Raw genomic sequence first — 19,547 nt, 5'->3', positions numbered from 1 at the left:
TACTTTTGTACTTTTTGTGTGGGTAGACTATATAAAGTGAATTCACTATCCATTGTAATAAGGAGTGTAATACTAGCAAATTGCCATTATGAAATAAGTTATATTAGGGTAAAAGACATATCTCAAACATTTAAAATGTTTTATTAACTTATTAGAGGACAATAAGATGATACTTGAGAACAAACAACATCACCAATTAAACAGATCTGTCAGCTGTCTATTAAGTGTCCTTAAAACAAAATTATTTTATGCACAAAATCAGATCACTTCCGCAATACAATGCAAACAAATGTATTGTCAATGTAATATTAGAGTATTATCTTAATAAGAGTTCACTACTTCAGTTATCTTACCACAAAGAGCATATGAGCTGTGAATTTGCTCTAACTCCGCTGCGATGGTATCGTACGTGTGTTTCCCACGAAATCGTTTGCAGGCGATTGCAGCTTTTTTGCGATGCAGAGTGGCAGGATCTATCCAGTGTAGCCTACTGTAATTCCCAGAAAACTTTTATTCTGAGCAGTCCATAGATCTGCAGTGGTTGAAAAACATATTCCAAATCGGCAAAAGTTTTCTTTAGTTCGGTCTCCATTTATTTCCATATATGCATTGTCCAAAAAGCTTGCAAAGGTTTTACGATCGGGCAGCACGGCTCCCGGCCTTTTCCCTGTCACAGAGATTTTGCTGATGATATTTCTAAATGTGGGCGCCTCCACAGTGGACAGCGGCTGCATCTCCTCAACAATAAAAGCAGCAACCAATTTGTTGAGTTCAGTGGAACTAATTGTTTTAGCTGGTGATGATGAACTGAAATCAAGCTTTTGTTGTTTAGCTTGAGACGGGGTGCAGGTATCATTCGGCGCTCTCTCTTCCAACTCTGCAGTGCTGTGTTTTGCGTGCAGATGTTTTTTTAAATTTGATGTGGTGTTTTTTGCAGTTGACAAGGGCTTTTCACCAACACACAGTTTACACTTAAAGATTATTCCCTTCTCCTTTTCTTCAACGATTTCAAAATAATGAGCATACTTCCATCGCAGTAATGTAATCTGGCCTGCCATCTCCGTTTCTGACTAGCGTTTGTTCCAGCAGGGCGCACACGTGTTCTACGTGACTACGTTCATTTTAATTCAGTACTTAATTTTTTTTTATGCAAATTAATTAAACTGAAAGTAACTCGCATTACTTTTTTTTTAAAAGTAACTCAAATATTAATGTGTAAATTTATAAAGTAATGCATTACTTTACTCGTTACTCCAGAAAAGTAATATTATTACGTAACGCACGTTACTAGTAACGCGTTACCCCCAACACTGCTGCTGGATCCTTTTTAGGTTAGTCGTTCTGTAACAGAGCAGTCAGGCAAGGAACCAGGCAGACATGAGGACTCGTGTGCAACTTGACTTAATAATAATAATAATAATAATAATCCAAAAAAGAGAACAAACATAGGGAAGCCAGAGCAAACAAAGAAACAAAGAACTAGAGCATACAGTGGGTACGGAAAGTATTCAGACCCCCTTAAATTTTTCACTCTTTGTTATATTGCAGCCATTTGCTAAAATCATTTAAGTTCATTTTTTCCCCTCATTATTGTACACACAGCACCCCATATTGACAGAAAAACACAGAATTGTTGAAATGTTTGCACATTTATTAAAAAAGAAAAACTGAAATATCACATGGTCCTAAGTATTCAAACCCTTTGTTCAGTATTTAGTAGAAGCACCCTTTTGATCTAATACAGCCATGAGTCTTTTTGGGAAAGATGCAACAAGTTTTTCACACCTGGATTTGGGTATCCTCTGCCATTCCTCCTTGCAGATCCTCTCCAGTTCTGTCAGGTTGGATGGTAAACGTTGGTGGACAGCCATTTTCAGGTCTCTCCAGAGATGCTCAATTGGGTTTAAGTCAGGGCTTTGGCTGGGCCATTCAAGAACAGTCACGGAGTTGTTGTGAAGCCACTCCTTCGTTATTTTAGCTGTGTGCTTAGGGTCATTGTCTTCTTGGAAGGTGAACCTTCGGCACAGTCTGAGGTCCAGAGCACTCTGGAGAAGGTTTTCGTCCAGGATATCCCTGTTCTTGGCCGCATTCATCTTTCCCTCGATTGCAACCATTCGTCCTGTCCCTGCAGCTGAAAAACACCCCCACAGCATGATGCTGCCACCACCATGCTTCACTGTTGAGACTGTATTGGACAGGTGATGAGCAGTGCCTGGTTTTCTCCACACATACCGCTTAGAATTAAGGCCAAAAAGTTCTATCTTGGTCTCATCAGACCAGAGAATCTTATTTATCACCATCTTGGAGTCCTTCAGGTGTGCTTTCATGTGTCTTGCACTGAGGAGAGGCTTCCATCGGGCCACTCTGCCATAAAGCCCCGACTGGTGGATGGCTGCAGTGATGGTTGACTTACTACAACTTTCTCCCATCTCACGACTGCATCTCTGGAGCTCAGCCACAGTGATCTTTGGGTTCTTCTTTACCTCTCTCACCAAGGCTCTTCTCCCCCGCTAGCTCAGTTTGGCCGGACGGCCAGCTCTAGGAAGGGTTCTGGTCGTCCCAAACGTCTTCCATTGAAGGATTATGGAGGCCACTATGCTCTTAGGAACCTTAAGTGCAGCAGACATTTTTTTGTAACCTTGGCCAGATCTGTGCCCTCATGATTCTCATTTGCTCTGATATGCACTGTGAGCTGTAAGGTCGTATATAGACAGGTGTGTGGCTTTCCTAATCAAGGCCAATCAGTATAATCAAACACAGCTGGACTCAAATGAAGGTGTAGAACCATCTCAAGGATGATCAGAAGAAATGGACAGCACCTGAGTTAAATATATGAGTGTCACAGCAAAGGGTTTGAATACTTAGGACCATGTGATATTTCAGTTTTTCTTTTTTAATAAATGTGCAAAAATGTCAACAATTCTGTGTTTTTCTGTCAATATGGGGTGCTGTGTGTACAATAATGAGGAAAAAAAAAAAGAACTTAAATGATTTTAGCAAATGGCTGCAATATAACAAAGAGTGAAAAATGTAAGGGGGTCTGAATACTTTCCGTACCCACTGTATACAGAAAACATCGACTGATGACCAAACATTGGAAACACAGATGTATAAATACACAATGGTTGATTGGCAAACAAGTCACACCTGGGAACAATGAGGAACTGATCAACAAGAAAAACCAAAGGTGCTATAAAACCTGGTGCAAAACAGAAAATAACATTAAAGTCCACACAAGACCAGGGCAACACAAGACAATACCAGTAAGTGCTTTTCTAAGACTTACCCTCTTTGAGATACAGCCCCTCGGGAATCTTTGGTGGGATTCAAACATTGAATGAGTTAGGCCAAATGTATGCAAGTCAGACTGAATACAAATATCAGCAAAGTTGCCGTGTGAATGTGAATTTCTTCGACGCTACCCTCAAACCTGTTTTTTCAGTATTTTCCTTTTTTTAATCAAAACAAATTACTGCATGAAACTCTTTCCGCCGCTTAGGTGTGACATATAAAGTTGGTTGAAGGGAAGTCTCTGGTGAATTTCAAATTGAATGCAATATTCAGTGGAGAACATGCCTTGGAGGAGCCATGTTGTTATCGTAACAAGTCTGTCAGTGGTAGAGGGCTTGCGTGAAGAGATAAAAGGTCTATTGTGTGTGAAAACAACCTTTGTTTAGACTCGGGGATATTCCCTGACTTAACATTCAGCTGTCTACCTTTAAGCTACAACAAATATTGCAACAAGCCATGAGGAAAAGAGTTGGAGGGATGAATTAATCGAGGCCCGGTTTTGTAGCTCGTGTTGCATTTCCACTGACCATTTCACATGTGAGAGAGGAGGCCGAGGCTGATTAAATTTGATAGGAGGCAGGCAAGAGCAATGTGTACACAAAGGCAGGCGAGAAAATTATCTGCATGAGACTTGTCGGCATAGAGAATTGTGCTGGCCCAAGTGATTCTGCCTGTTGTAATCAGAAAAATACAGGGACATCATAGCAGGGGTTTTACCTCACCCACGGAGGAAAGAGGGGGAGGTTTGAATTTTGGCCCATTTTCATTTCAATATTTGCATGGAGTCAGAATGACTGTTCTTAAGATCACATTTCTCTGTCAGAGATAGAGAATTCTCCAGTCTCACGCTGTCACTGAACGGGGATTCAAATAAGCTCCTGCTCTCTCTTTGTGCAGATTAGATGTCAGTTAACTTGCACTCCGCCCTTTGTGCTGTACCAAAACCCACGGGGGGCCACTGCTGCATGATTTACAGGTAATAAAACCAGTCAGAGATGACAGCCAGAGACAGGCTGCTACCACAGACTTGCATCAAATGAGAACAGTCAATACATCTCTGTGATAATATGAATTATTCTCTTTATGTGTCATGAAGGAGCTGCCTTCAGCTATTTAATGCCTGCCAGGTGGGAAATCACGAACTTTGGCATCTAATAGAAAACAGATAATATAGAGACAAATGTGTGCAGATGGGTCAGCATTTATAGTGTATTTATTCAAAAAAGGTGTGAAATAACTGTCAATCATCAAAGATTAATTTCCTGTTAAATATTGTCTATTGCTTACTACAAATTCTCTGCTTTAAAAAAGTATTTGGACACTTTTGTCACACTTAAAATTCCATGCATTGTTGGCATCTGCAATCAAATGATGACTGCATCAGTTCACCTCAAGTTCACATAGTCTGTTTCGAAAAGCTGACAAATAGAGGTAGGAATGGAAAGCTAGAATCCGAATACAGTGATGGTAAAACATCCCTTATAAAACGGATAGTTCCGGTCCTTGATTCTGATTGGTTGAGCCGCGTTCAAAGCCATTGTAAATTACTCAACAAACATACACCGCATTACATTAGTATTACTGCGCAACTGCCGTTTGTGATTCTTTGTTGCTGCATGTATTGCTTAGCAACCTTTTTGGAACTACATTGCTTGACGGAGGAATAAATGTGTTATAACGTTTTATTACATGGCTTGGTTGAATTCTAATGTAGAATGCGGTCTGTTATTTCTTGAGAACAGACCGCTGCTAAGGATAACACACCGTTGCCATGAAAAACAGAGCGTTGCTATGGACGCAGGATTCTAACCGTAGAGACGGAACAGACTATTTTAGTTTTTAAATCAATAAACTCCTTTTTAAATCAATATTTTGTGTCAAATTATTGATTTATTTGGTAGGTAGCCATGTAATAAGCGGGATAATGTAGAGCGAGGCGGTTGTTATAGCGAATACAACCCCTTCAGGCTGATTTAAGACCTGATCAGCCTGTCGGGGTTGTATTCGTTATAACAACCGCCTTGCTCTACATTATCCCTTACACATTTTTTGTTGCTGGTGTTTATTTTATGAATAAAATATTTTTATGGAGTAACTGTTTTATAAAAGCAATAAACCCCTTGAAGCCGTGTTTTACAGTGGATTTAGAACAGCTAAGGGGGTTTTAGGCACTCCGCTCTGCGTTGTGCATAACAACGTCCCCTTAGCTGTTCTAAATCCACTGTAAAACACGGCTTTGCAGGGCTTATTGATTAATTCTACGAAGATGCTTCTAGCTGGTAAATTTTTGAAAGCGTCATATATGTATCACTGTCTAGGACCGGATAAAAATAGTGTCTGATGGAGCAGTTATAAGGAGTTGATTTATTTATAAATGTTTTTTTACAGTGAACAACTGACTTCCTGCCACAGCCTTAGATGAAATCAACTGAAGATAAAGGAAGACATTAAATCTCTGAAGATCTCAGCAGAGGATTAAACAACAAAAACAGCATTACCAGCTTCACTTTTTACTAACCAGATTGACTTTATTTCTGAAGTACATAATCAGAAGTACTTATTGATAAATAACAGAGGTTTAGATGTTGATGATTTATTGAAACTATTTCATTTGAAGTTACCATGATAGTGATCAGTGTTTGCTTTAGTTGGGCTCTTGACTCTTGATTTTTTTTAACCCCCTTTATGATATACACAAAATCTAAAATGATGCTTGTTTTAACCATTTGTACACATCCAGGTGTAGTTCATCGCATTAATAATGGACAATGGACAGAATCAGAAAAAAGTTCAAATATTATTTATTTACTTACTTACGTGCACTCTTAAAAGAAATGCCACTTTGATTATTTATTTACTCATTTAGTTTGTCTAATGTAAAAACAATCACTTTTTTTGTTTGTGCCTTAATACATTTCGGGCAACTGAATGCCTTAAGTCTCATAAAAACAAAAGTGGGTCGGAAAATGCTTTAAATCTTATCCACTGCACACGAATGTCCAAAGAAACAGCTGATCCATAATTTACAAAGACACCATGATGAATTACTCAAGAATCCTTAAAGCTTTTATTTATAGTAACAGCATACATTTTATTTGTTCCATATCACCTCTAAACATCGGACAGTGCTTTGTGTTCACAAATTCAGCACTGATCTCGAGCAGCCGTCACAGTGTAACTAGCATAATATATTGCAACTAAAATGGCATGAATACATTGAGTACGAAGATCCACTTAACAACTGGCATCATCAAATTCTCCACTTCTGCATTCTTACCAGACGATTAAACCAGGATCCTGTGGTGCCCTTCAAGCCTGGATCAAAATGCGTGGCTATTTCGTGGGCGCACATCTTGAGCTGTAATTGCATTTAACATGTCAGACCTTTCAGGGGCTGAGTCTGCATAATTACATTATTATTCTATATACTTACATGACCTTCAAGTATATGACTACTAACAGGAAGGGCCAAAACTGTCCAATCAAAGTCAACTTGAGTTTAGAGGAAATGCAAGCTAACCAGTTGTATAAAATGGCTTGAGACAGCTGACTGTTTATCATGCAAACTAATGCAATCATGTTCCTCTTGTCTATACATTTAATAAATCTTGTGTACGATATAAAGAATCAGTATTATATAAAAGCAGAGCTTTTTTATCCAGTCTCTGTTATATTGTACACAAATGCATAGACTGCATTATTCTATAGGTTTTCCATCTGTGATATTTCAGAATTTTGCAAAGGCTATATTTGAAGCAGTAGCACATTGAATGTTCAGATTGGTGTGAATGCAAGCAGACGAGTTCATACAATGCCTGCATACATAAACAAATAGCACCATCTTCTGAATATTGAAAACAGTTGCATCTCTGGTTCACAGTGGGACCTCCCATTGGTATACCTATGTATTCTGTACACAACAAACCACACTAATATGTGAAACCGAAAGACTTGCTTTAGTTGTACAGTCTTTAAAACAGTATTAGTATAAATGAGCCTATGATTTGTTTTGATTCTTGTGAGCAAGGATAATTTAAGATGAGAAAAAACTAGTTATATTCACACAGACAGAATGTTTGGTAACACTATACACTAACGTCTCACTTGTTAACATTTGTTAATGTATTAACCAACATGAACTAACAATGAGCAATACATTTTTACAGCTTGTATTAACCTTTGGTAATGTTAGTGTTCATGTTAGTTCACAGTACATTCCTTAATGTTAACAGATACACATTTTCATTAAACAAAATGTTTTGGTGAATGTTTAGATTATCGTCACCTAAGATTAATCAATGCTGCAGAAGTAAAGCATTTAGAAGTTAACTATTTAACTAACTTATTTTATGACAGTCTTATGTATTGCTTTCTGTCAAAATAATGTTTAATCTGGCGTATTTTTTGTTTCCTTGGGCTGTTTTACCAACACAAACATATTATAAAATATTGACAGTTTGCAGGGAGTGCTGACAGATAAGAAAAAAATATTTTTAATTGAGTTGAAGACCCTATGAATGTTAGGCAGTGGTTATTTAGCTCTTTCTGTGACAACAGCTGATCGTATCTGTGTTTCTCCTTTAATCAAAAGTGCCACGGGCGAGTCATGATGGGCTTACACACTTGAGCTGTCAAAATCTTTCTCCCTCTGTGTCATTCTGGTGTTTGTGGCACTTCTGTTGGGAGGGGCAATGTAGGGACGCAACCCGTTTCAGCTTCCACCTTCTCCCTCCCCTCAACCCAAGGAAGATGAAACGCATGTTGTTTCTGATAAACCACTGTGATCAATCTTACGGATGCACAGCGAATCAGCGGAGCGAAAGCCTTTGAAAATCAAGCCTGTCCCAGTTGTGCCAGCCAATGATTATGTGGTCAGTGATGCCAAAGGCGAGACAGAACATCAAGGCATTGGATGCTGTAGTCTGTCAGTTCTCTGTACTAATTAAACCTAAACAAGAAGCTCAATGAAACAGTAGCAATAAAGAAGAGATCCCATTCATGATTGGTATAATGTTTTATTTAAAGAGGTGCAGTACAGTAGTTCACCAAAAATTTGAATCCTGTCATTATTTACTCACCCTCATTTCTTTCTTTCTTCTGTGGAACACTAAAGGAGATGCTTTGAAGAATGTACTTGTTGCTCTTTTCTTTACTATTAAAGTAACAGAAACGAAAGCTTTTAAGCTTCAAAAAAGCTTTTGATATGTCTCGTGTAAGATGATGATTTACATCTTATGAGGTCATGCAATTACTTTTGTTGAGAAACAGACCAACATTTACATAATTATTTTGTTAACACCTTACAAGGTTCCATTTATTAGCATTAGCTGACTACATTAGTTATGAGCCAAAAAGACTTCTAAAGCATTTATTAATCTTAGTTAATGTTAATTTCAACATTTACTAATACTTTATTGAAATCAAAAGTTAAATATCTTTTCATATTATTTAGCGAACTTGACACAATCTAACAATGAGCAATTGTTTTTGCATTAATGCTAACAAAGATGTACTGTAATAACTGTAATAAACGTGTTGCTAATGCATTAACTAACCTTAACCTTATTGTGAAGTGTTACCATTATTCATCCACGTATAATCTTCCACTCCAGTGAGCTGTTAACTGCTACTACTCGATCAATGAGTCAGTGAGTTGAACTTGAGAATTAGATGAGTCGATTCATGAACAAATCATTCAGACAATTACTTAATTAAACTAAATTATCTGATGTACTAAAAGCAATAATAAGTTTTCTGTATATTATCACAGATTGACTTTGAAGATACCGGTGGTGCCCTTATTCAAGCTAAATCATTTCCTCATAAAAGCTGAGCTGATTTACACTTGTATTTCAACAGTAGCATGTCATTCTGCTCATAAAAGTCATTTTCATCCCACAGATTATTTGATGTGAGGCGGACCTTTTCTATTCACCGTTCACAAGGCACTGTTGTGCCTCTTGGTTTCCACTCACTCATTCCCAGCAATAAAATATCAGTCAAATACTTTTCCACTTGAATGGGCTAATTTCAGGTCCTTGAATGACTTTTTGTTGAGCTCCATTAACTTTTACTGCGGACAACCTCAAGGAGTTTCTTGCATACGGCTGCTGTAGTGGCAGAGAAATCCACAGATATGGAGCATGTTTGAGAGAAACTCGTCTTTCAGATGTGCAAGTTCAGCCTAGACACGATCCCACTGGAGTGTGTTTTTATCTTAAAACTCATGAATGTTGCTAATGGCGATGAAGACTGTGTGTTGAGAATTATTGATTGCCTTTATTCACTGTATGTATCACCAATGTTAAGGGCAGAATGGTGAACTTTAAAGTTCTGCCAAGTCAATATTTGCTTGAAATTGGAAAAATGGATGCCAACTTGCCAAGTATGGTTATTATTTGTTCTTTGTGAATTCTAAAGGCACACACAACAATATAGCAAAATGTTTATTTATATATATGTATGTCAGTGTGATGAAGGTGGGTTGTCTTTGTTTCATTTATATAAAAATCAAGTTCCTTCTCACTTTTAATGTCAGTCAGATGATCCCTTCATATGTAACTGAACGGTTCTCAGACAGATCAAGACAAAACAGTTTTTGAATTTTATATAATCCTTACAAAGTTTTTTTTAATATGTAAAATGGTAATTTTATTGCTGTAAATTTACCCAGCTAACAAAAGTATGTTCCCAATAAGTTATGAAAACACCCATGTTTTTTTAACTTTTTTTTTTAACTTTTTTCTTAGTTAGCCATCATTAAAGGACAAGTTCGGTATTTTACACTTAAAGCCCTGTTTTCAGATAGTTTCTGATGAAATACAATGGTTAAGATTGAAATTTGGACAAATGCTGCTGTCCCGAGAATTTTAGGTTTTTGTGGTAGCACCCCCCACCTATACAACGGTTGCATAGGTGCACTGGAAAAATCGTTCGTTTACAAAGACGTGAAACTCACCGAGTGGTCAGGGGTGTTCACTGATATGCTCACACAAAAATCGCTGCAAAAGATGCTTTCAAACAGGTGTTTTACCATTCGTTGTAAAACTGTGGACCTATTTTTCCAAACGCCTCACACCCGTACATTCTTCCGTTGAGAGCTTGAATAATAGACTCTCCAGCCCAGTTGGTGGCGATAATGCACCTTTGCCAATTGCAAGCAAACCACTGGCATTTCATTGAATACACAGAAGAAGCAGAAGAAGAAGCGGCGGAGTAATACCGTAAAGGTGCTGCGGTCTCACAGCACGTCCTATACAAGTCAATGGAGTTGGACAAAAACTACGATAAAACCTGTTGGAAAGCATCTTTTGCAGCGATTTTTGTGTGAGCATATCAGTGAACACCCATGACCACTCGGTGAGTTTCACGTCTTTGTAAACGAAAGTTTTATGCGTTTTAGGAAGGATTATTTCAGTGCACCTATGCAGCCATTGTTAAGGTGGGGGGGGTGCTAACACAAAAACCTAAAATTCTCGGGACAGCAGCATTTGTCCAAAGTTCAATCTTAACCATTGTATTTCATCAGAAACGATCTGAAAACAGGGCTTTAAGTGTAAAATACCGAACTTGTCCTTTAAGGAAATATTCCATTTATAAAATTCTACAGAAATTTAACGTTTAAAGCTATGAGAACGTTATTAAAGACCATATAACTTTGAACAAACATTCTAGTAATGTTACTAGATGAACGTTTGTTCATAACTTTGAGAGAAACTTGCCAGATTGTTAGCCAAAGTTCTGAGAACTTTCCCTGTACAACATACTGCAAATGAACATTCAAATTCAGTAATGTATTATGATTTGCAATTACTTACACCTCTATAAAAGCACAAAAATGTGATTCAAAACCCATTTTTCTTCCATAATCTGACACATTTCAGATATATTCAACAAGAAAAAAAATTAGAATGGCACTTGAATGTAGAATTGATAATGAACTCTTATATTGAAAAAAATATGTTTGTTTTGTGTTTGTTTGTTTGTTTGTTTGTTTACTAAGAATGGAATGGGTAATGTAGATATACGAAGATTACATTTAACCAGCTGACTCATATAAAAAATAAAATTATTATTGTGGATCGAAGAATGTTTATAGTTTAAATCATGAAATACTACTGTTTTACATCTACAGCATTCCTGGTCAACTAGATGGTAAAATCCAAAAATATATTAATATATTTATTTATGTTTCAAAAATAGCAAATAAGTACATGTGTTCATGTCAGCTTGTCTTCAGCTGTCCACCAGTCACAGACTAGTCTTGCGTCAGTTGCTTTGCACTGCTCATGGGATGCTGGCGGTCAGTGTGTTGTCAAGGGAGGCTCTTTACCAGCATGGTGACAAACCACACACTCAACAGTCGAAGTAAGAGAGGTTGGTGTGACATGGGTGGCAAATTGCCTTTCAACAACCCTGAGACGTCACCAGGGGTTGCTCAGTAAGATAGAATTGTCATGTTTTCTGCTGTGTCAAGTTCAAAAGATTTCCCACTCAGGTCATTGGTCAATTGATTAGATAATGTTAATTAACACTGCTCTATTAGAGCTCTGAGCTGTTCAGGATGTTACTTGATAAAGCCATGCTAGCTGCTTTAATTATGGCCATTTACCATAAAATCAATACGAGCGGCTTGGCAGCGCTAATGTTCGGCTATATTGATTTGAAATAACAATAAATTGAGGCCTGATTACTGGTAGAGATTAATGAATGACATTGTTATGTTCTTTATGTAATCGGGGAGATTCCTCCACATTTGTCACATGTGCATTAGTTGGAAATACTGTACAGAAGATGCACTTCTGGGCAATATATAAAAAATTATACACTTTCTGTCTGGTTGTCTGTTTTCAAGCAATTATTAGCAGTGTTCATTGTGAACATTGTTTTTTGCAATATGTGTTTTCATGAGGGTTGCAAATGTCTGAAACAAAGAAATGTATATTTATTTATTTTATAAAATAGACCCTGACAGGAATCCAACAGACTGCTAATAGTGTCACACTTTAGATGAGGGTATAGCCTACTATTAACTACGACTTTTGCCTCAATAAACTCCTAATTGACCGTTCACAAAGACCCACCCCCTTTAGTTACTGTTGCTATGTCCGACAAGCTACGCCGCTCTCACGCCACTCGATGTTCTCACGCAGTAAAAAATACATTACAGAGGAGAGAGGACACCGACAACTAGGGTGACGGTTTAATATATTCATAAGACTGTCAATGATCTAATTTCATGTTGTTTTATATTTTATATGTTCATTGTTTATTTTTTGGGATTTTAGTTGGACTTGGTCAGAACTGTTTCAAAAATAGTTATCTGCATGATGCCTGCTGCCTTTGGGCTCAGTGATGTTGAATTTAAATGACTTAAAATAAAGACATGTTATGTTACAAGTTACATTGTGATGTATGTGGTTTTCTGGAAGGGACTAAAGAACAAATAACTTTTATCAGCTGAAAGGCAGAATACAAATGTTTTTATTAAGTTAGATAGACATTATAACAGTTTCAGGTTATGTTTTAGTATTGGTAACATGTCCTACATTGTCCCACACAAACTTATAATCATCCCACTTTTGGTTTGTTTGATGGTGGTCACCCTACTGACAACGCACTGACAGACGGCACAGACCAGGTTACTTTTGATATGAAACAAAGTCTCAACTTTCAAATTTGGTCAAATTTGGTCAAACAATAAATACCATTTTGTGATGGTCACAGATCGTGACCAGATCATCTCTTCCTTAATTTATAGCATCAAATAAACATGAATGAACATACAAAGGAATGTTGTTTTAACTGTGGAAAGACATCAGTACACTCCGTTTTTCAAGTTCAAATCCTCCAACGTTAATCTACTAACTCCCCTTCTTCTTCTTCTTCTTCTGATTTTTAATGGCGGTTGGCAAACAACTTTTTAATGTGCATTACCGCCACCTACTTACTCTCCTGACTGCTTTGTCGGACTAAAATGGCGGATGGCGGATTATGATTGGTCAGATCGCAAGTCAATCAAACTCCCTGTGAAGGGTCAATTGCTGCTTATTAATAGTTACTAAGGTAGTGGTTGTCACTGTGACACCTGTCTTGGACTTTGTTTTGCCTTCTGTGTTTGTGCACCATGTGTTTTCTTGTTAATCAGTTTCACCTGTTACCTGTCATCATCCTCATCAGTCATCATCACTCACCGTGTGCACCTGTTGTCACTTAGTCTCCTCATTTGTCTGTGTATTTAGGCCCTGTTTACACGAGAACGCTCGTGGGTGAAAACGTAAAAATATTTTATATAAAAAATATTTTTTTATAAAAATGATATTTTATCATTTATTAGACGGCGACGGCGTTTTTGCGGGTTAAAAACGCAAAAAAGTGAAACCACCCTCCAGAGTGGAAATCTTAAAAATGCTCCACCGTCGCGTTCCCGCCTAAGGTCCTTTTTACACGAGAACGCTCGCGGGTGAAAACGTAAAAATATTTCAGCAGATGTGCCTTTCGTTTAGATGGCGACAGCGTTTTTGGGGCTTAAAAACGCAAAAAAGTGAAACCACCCTCCAGAGTGGAAATCTTAAAAATGCTCCACCGTCGCGTTCCCATCTAAAGGGTAAAAACGCAAAAGTCTACTAGGGAGAGAAGTAGAAGGAAGGTTGTACGCAGGCGCGCGGACTTGGTGTTGTTGTGTGGCAGTGCTTCACATTGCCACCTAGCCGCCTGGAGTGCATACTACATCGAATTTCACACTCTTTTGCGTCACCATATGCACGCAGATTCCTGACCCTTAAATGCATTAATGTTTCGCCAATCATTATTACATATTAGGGTCTTTAGTGACCCGGATTTATATCTAACACTGGATCTCTACCTGTCGCGATAATATAAAACTCTCCTGATATTAGAGTAACAATTACAGAAGAATAAAAGCCTTTTGGAGCTTGTAAGGGTTCATTTGGAGCAGAACTCATTTCCCAGCACATTCAGCATCTGGCTCATTTTCGTGATCTCAAACATATTCTCAAAACTATAATTTTCAACATCTTCAATATTTTGATCGCTGACAGCTTCTTCACCAGATCCACCATCAAGTGACAATGACACTAATATTTGGTTGCGTTCAGTACTTGCTCTGCAGTAAATCGCTGAGCCATTTCAAGTTTTGCTGATGATATACTTCCTATTCTTTTGTTTTATTGCCTGCGGTAACTATGAACTATTGAACTAGTGAAATATCACTTCATCATTGTGTATCAGACATTGCCATTGTATCATGTGAATTGCACTTATTCAGTCATCAAATATTCAATTATTGTTGTGCAGAAAAAATATACTTACACTGTTACACACCTCGGGTCACCCCTATACATTTAAAAAAAAAAAAAAAAAAAAAAACTAATGGGAAAACAGGCATTTTTTTATATGTTTTTATTTTTATATTCTTGTTATATTGTTTATAATGAATTGATTAAGGAATACTAACTTTTTTCCAACTTAAAAAAAAAAAATAATTAATGAGGAGGAGGGTAGTGAATGACATCCCAGGACACTAAAGACCAGAGGTATGCATTTAAAGGTTTTTAAAAGAGATTTTTGATCAAAATTACATTGGTGAAATTGTATGTCTTGGATCGGATTAGTCTTGAATTCAGTGCTGGGCATTCATTTTATATTTAAGAAATATGTACAAAAACATTGTACAAAAAAGAAATTTTGAACAAAACACAGTCAAGGTGAACCAACATCTTCCTCCATAGATGTATTGCAGTATCTATTGACATACTTTATTTGTATTACTGGACCCTTTAAAGCTGAAGTCCGCAGTTTTTCCTCTTTGTCGCCAACTCTGTTCGAAATCTGCAATTGCAGTTATTCGCGGAATTATCAACTTTGCGTGGGTTGTGCCTCGGCACGGCACAGCGTAGATGAATCCAATGTTTTGAGGAGAATGTGCGGCTGTCAATCACCGCGCTGGTGGTGTTGATACTGTCATTCGCAATCACAGATTCTACTTTTTGGAAGTATGAACAACATAAGAAATGTTGTCTAAACAAGTAACATCCACTTTTGTTCTGACCAACTAAGGGGAAAAAAGCATTGCAGTAAATTGCGCAGATTAAATCTAACGATCGCTTATCACATCACGTCAAACCGTGCAAATTATACTTTGTTCTCAAATTGTTAATGTTAACAACATCAGCACTGCGTGGCTACATTTAATGCCCTTCTGATATTTATCCTTGTTTTCGCATGGGCCCGGTTGCAGTCTCTTTTTTTTTCTGTAGCCACTCCAAAGTCCGAAGTCTTTTGCGTTTTACAACGGGTGAATCTCCAGTTGTCACTGGTGATTTTCGTTTGAACCTTTCTGGATCCGCCATCAAATTGATGTTTAATTATATCAAGTGCTGTGAGAAAAGGCTATAAATCTCCACCTCCAACATCCTCACACGCAACATAGCCTACTAGCCAAGACTCCTTCTATATGTGTACAGATGTGACGTAATGACGCAAAGACATGCTCGAATTTCCCACGGAAATCCACCAGTACCACTTGAATTAAACACATTATTACAAGCTTACCGTTTTGAATCGAGCTAAGGCAAGCAGATAGTTTTGAACACTGGCTGGTTATGTACTTGCTCCAAAAAATTTTTTGGATAATTTTTAACCCAAAAAAGCTACGGACTGCAGCTTTAAGCAACAAATGAGTCATCGTGGTTTACTCAAATGAACTGACTGTCCTTCACTTTACATCCATAGAACAGCACATTGTTACTTTCTTCCCATTGGATTCTGAATTTGAGGCCGTCTGAACCAGCCTTGCCTGTAGCATCAATTAATTCAATGCATCAGATTCACCCCTGAAATCCATATCAGTTTCAGATCTTCAGTTAAGGTAATATTGATTAAAGTAGATATTTTGTTGGACTTTCTCAATAAGTGACCTTCTGAATTACTTCCGACCTTGTTTTTCTTGTACAATAACTTGGTTAGTAAAAGTGTTTGCAAAGATAAGGAATTGGTGGATTTGAATTAAAACTTTAACAATGTTGCACTGGTCACATCCGTTAAAGGGACAGTTCACTCGTAAAATACAGTAATATCTACTCGACCTCATGTCATTCCAAACCTGTATGATTTTCTTTCTAGTCTGGAACACAAAAGCAGAATGTCCACCCTGCCCTTTTGCATAAAACAAAAGTGGGTGGAGTTTCTCATTGTTTGGAAAAGAGCAACTTGGATATTCTGCTAAACGTCCCATTTTGTGTTCCATGCAAGACTGAAGTCATACAGGTTTGGAACGACATGTGTGATAATGATGATAGATTTATTTTATTTTTTATTTTTTTTGTGAACTATCGCTTTAAACAGACTTACCATTGATCACAGCCATTTGTTTCCATACCAAAAAGACTACCAGAATCAGACAAAAGTCGAGAATGTAACATGAATATTTGATTTGAAACTGTTCCTGACAGGCGCCTGCACTGGTTGTAAATCCAATGATTAAATTACAAAGCACACTGGGCACTAATTGAAGTTTTATATGTACACAGTATAAATATTGATTTCAGATAGCACATGTATTAATAGGAGGAAACCATCTCTAAAACAGAGGACTGTCGCCAGGTCCGGCAATCTGATATTGTGCCCGATGCAAAGGAGTGTAAAACATGGTATCCTGGCAAGGAGAGAATGTTACTCGAGCAGACAAAAAAATCAATTTAGCGGAGACAACACGGAACCCAGCTCCTTTATTTACATCTCAATTACTTTTTCATTTCGCCACTGGGTGCTCGGGGCCGCGGTGTGACAAAGAGGGCTGAGACTTGTACCGCTCACTTGGGGAAAGGGGATGGCATTTTCTACCCTTACTTTTTGTAAAAGATGAATTTGTTGGCTTTAATTTGTCAGGGAAAATGAAAGAGTGAGCTTTCTGGTTTAATCGTCCCTTTTTCCAGAGGAAAGATTAGGTGGGTTCTCAGTTTCAAAGGCAGATTCAAAGGCACATCCAAACGGATGGCATATGCTTACAGGATGTAGTTGCCACGCCACGCTGTTCAGGCAGAAATTATGAAATCCAGTTAATAATATGATTTATTGTCTACATCCCACTCTACTTCACTTTCAGTTGGTCTCAAAGTTAGCAAAGCTTATAAAAATGATCTTGTGATTAAAAACTCTTTTTTTTTTCAGCTGCGTTTTCACAAATGAGTAGAAACTTTAGGTAATGTGTTAAATCAATCGTTTAATTTTAGATTCTGCATCATGTATATTCTCTGTTTCCTACATTAAATGTAATGACAGATTTAATGTGAAGAGGTTTCTGTTAAAGAGCTAAAATCATGCGTAGGCTTCAGTTAAACATTAATATTGATCATAAGAGACAGATTTAAATGCACATTTAATTATCTGCATATATGCCATAAATACAACCAGCAATGCCTATTTTTGCTCTTTGAGCTAAATGCTTTTTAAATATCTGGTGTTAGGCTCCATTAATATACCTGTATCAGGACAGTTGCAGTCCAATCTGAAATGATTTGCCATGCTTTCTTTTTCAAAAGGATAAAAGCAAAGAATTTCAGCCACATATGCTTCAATCCAATTTTATGGATATGATGGATCTCATAGGCTATTTCATGTGTTGCTCATCTAGATCTTGATGTTTATGGCTGTACAGTAGGTTTTTTCCCCAATATAGGAGAATGTTTTGTGAACTCGGTCCTCCAAACTAAAATTTAAATCTCATATTTAACTTAAACTTAAAATGAGCTGAAACGCCATTGTGTTTCCATTGTAATAACTAAGTGTGACAGTATGCCCTGCTACAGGGGTATGTCACAAAAGGTAAATATGTGGAACTTTCAAAACATAAACCTACTGTGAAAAATATTCATTGGCATAAGAAGTGTGACAACTAGCCATGGTATACATGAAAACAGTTGAAACAGTAAATAGAAAACTGACTTAAACTGCATCAGCACTGTTAAGCTAAACACATCTACTCTAATAGCATTGTGTTTATTGACTTGTTCTGTGTTTAAATGAATGACGGCGCCTGTTATGGATCGCTTTTTTGTCTCCCACCAAAAAAAGGTTTGAAAAATCGTTTTGACATTCAGTGCAAAAAGGCCTCCTGTTTGCTAACATTACACAATATGTTATTCAGCAGCACAAAATCAGCTCTAAAGCCAGCTGTTACCTGAGCGGAGCGCTGGTTGTCCCCTATCATGCTGCAGCAGTAAACTTTGATGCACATGAAAAATGCGCCTCTTAACAAGCATAGCATCGCTTGCAAACAGACAGCAAGAAAACATCAAGGAGAGTTCTAGGAAAGCGTATGATTCTCGACTTGTGGCAAAACTGGTTCCAAACAGCATGAAACTGAGCTTAAAGGCAAACATGATGAGACACGGTAGGAATCCATCACAGGGACACGCAAATAGAGTTCGGCTCTCACGCTCACATACATATGTACACTTACGCTTGCACACACAAACACCCACTCTAAATGAGCTCGCCTCAGGGTCCCTACGTGACACCCTGAACTTCTATTTGCATCCTTTGCCGGCTTTGAAATGTATAATGTTCAGGTCACAACAAGGAGAGTAAATCTATCTTAACCGTGCCAGGACGTAGCGTTGATAGATGACCCGGATCGGTGAAGTGTACTGGCCCTCTGACAGCAGGCGATTAATAAACAGATTGTGCAATCCTTTCCTTTGTGTGCCAGGAAAGTGGCACCTCTGTGTTCCATCCATGCCGTTGATAATAAATACTCATAAGCCTAATGATGCCTGATTACTGCAGCAATCTTTGCCTCATTAAGCTGATTAGCTGCAATGCTGTAATGGAGAGTAGCCTATGTCTGTTTAATAACATTCAGCAAGGTAGACACCTTGCAGAGAGGGGAAATAAATAAATGCACCTTTAACCTCATAAAGCCATCCCGCTGTCTGTCTTAACATGCAAATAATTAAAAAATAAAGAATCACGGCGTGTTGCTCTCATGATTGCTTGTAAAACTCTGCAACGCTCCCACGTTAGACACTGAAATGCTGGTATTAAATGTTCAAGCTCTCCTTCGATATCAAGGACGTTCAATCACACAACTGGGTGCCTTCATGTCTGTTGATCCGGTAACATTTTCTTCTCTTTTTTTGTAAATTTATGACCCCTGAGCTAGAAAAATGTCCTTCAATGTCAAACGGGCCTTGTGTGTCTTCAAACAAATCAAGGGAGCAGGCAAAGTCGCTGAC

At 37.8% G+C, this 19,547-nt stretch overlaps 1 long non-coding RNA gene across 1 annotated transcript in view; it reads right to left on the bottom strand.

The window, feature by feature from the left end:
- Positions 1–1,667: 1,667 nt before the first annotated feature.
- Positions 1,668–19,547, bottom strand: part of LOC309504277 — a 503,575-nt gene continuing 485,695 nt past the window's right edge. Inside the window, exon 3 of the long non-coding RNA XR_014208045.1 lies at positions 1,668–2,131. This is a non-coding gene — a long non-coding RNA (uncharacterized lncRNA). The remainder of the gene's footprint in view (positions 2,132–19,547) is intronic.

Source organism: Leuciscus leuciscus, assembly GCF_965113295.1.
Source record: "Leuciscus leuciscus genome assembly, chromosome: 8".
Classification (NCBI taxonomy): domain Eukaryota; kingdom Metazoa; phylum Chordata; class Actinopteri; order Cypriniformes; family Leuciscidae; genus Leuciscus; species Leuciscus leuciscus.
The sequence above is the reverse complement of the archived record's forward strand: the minus strand, read 5'-3'. Positions and strand labels throughout refer to the sequence as shown.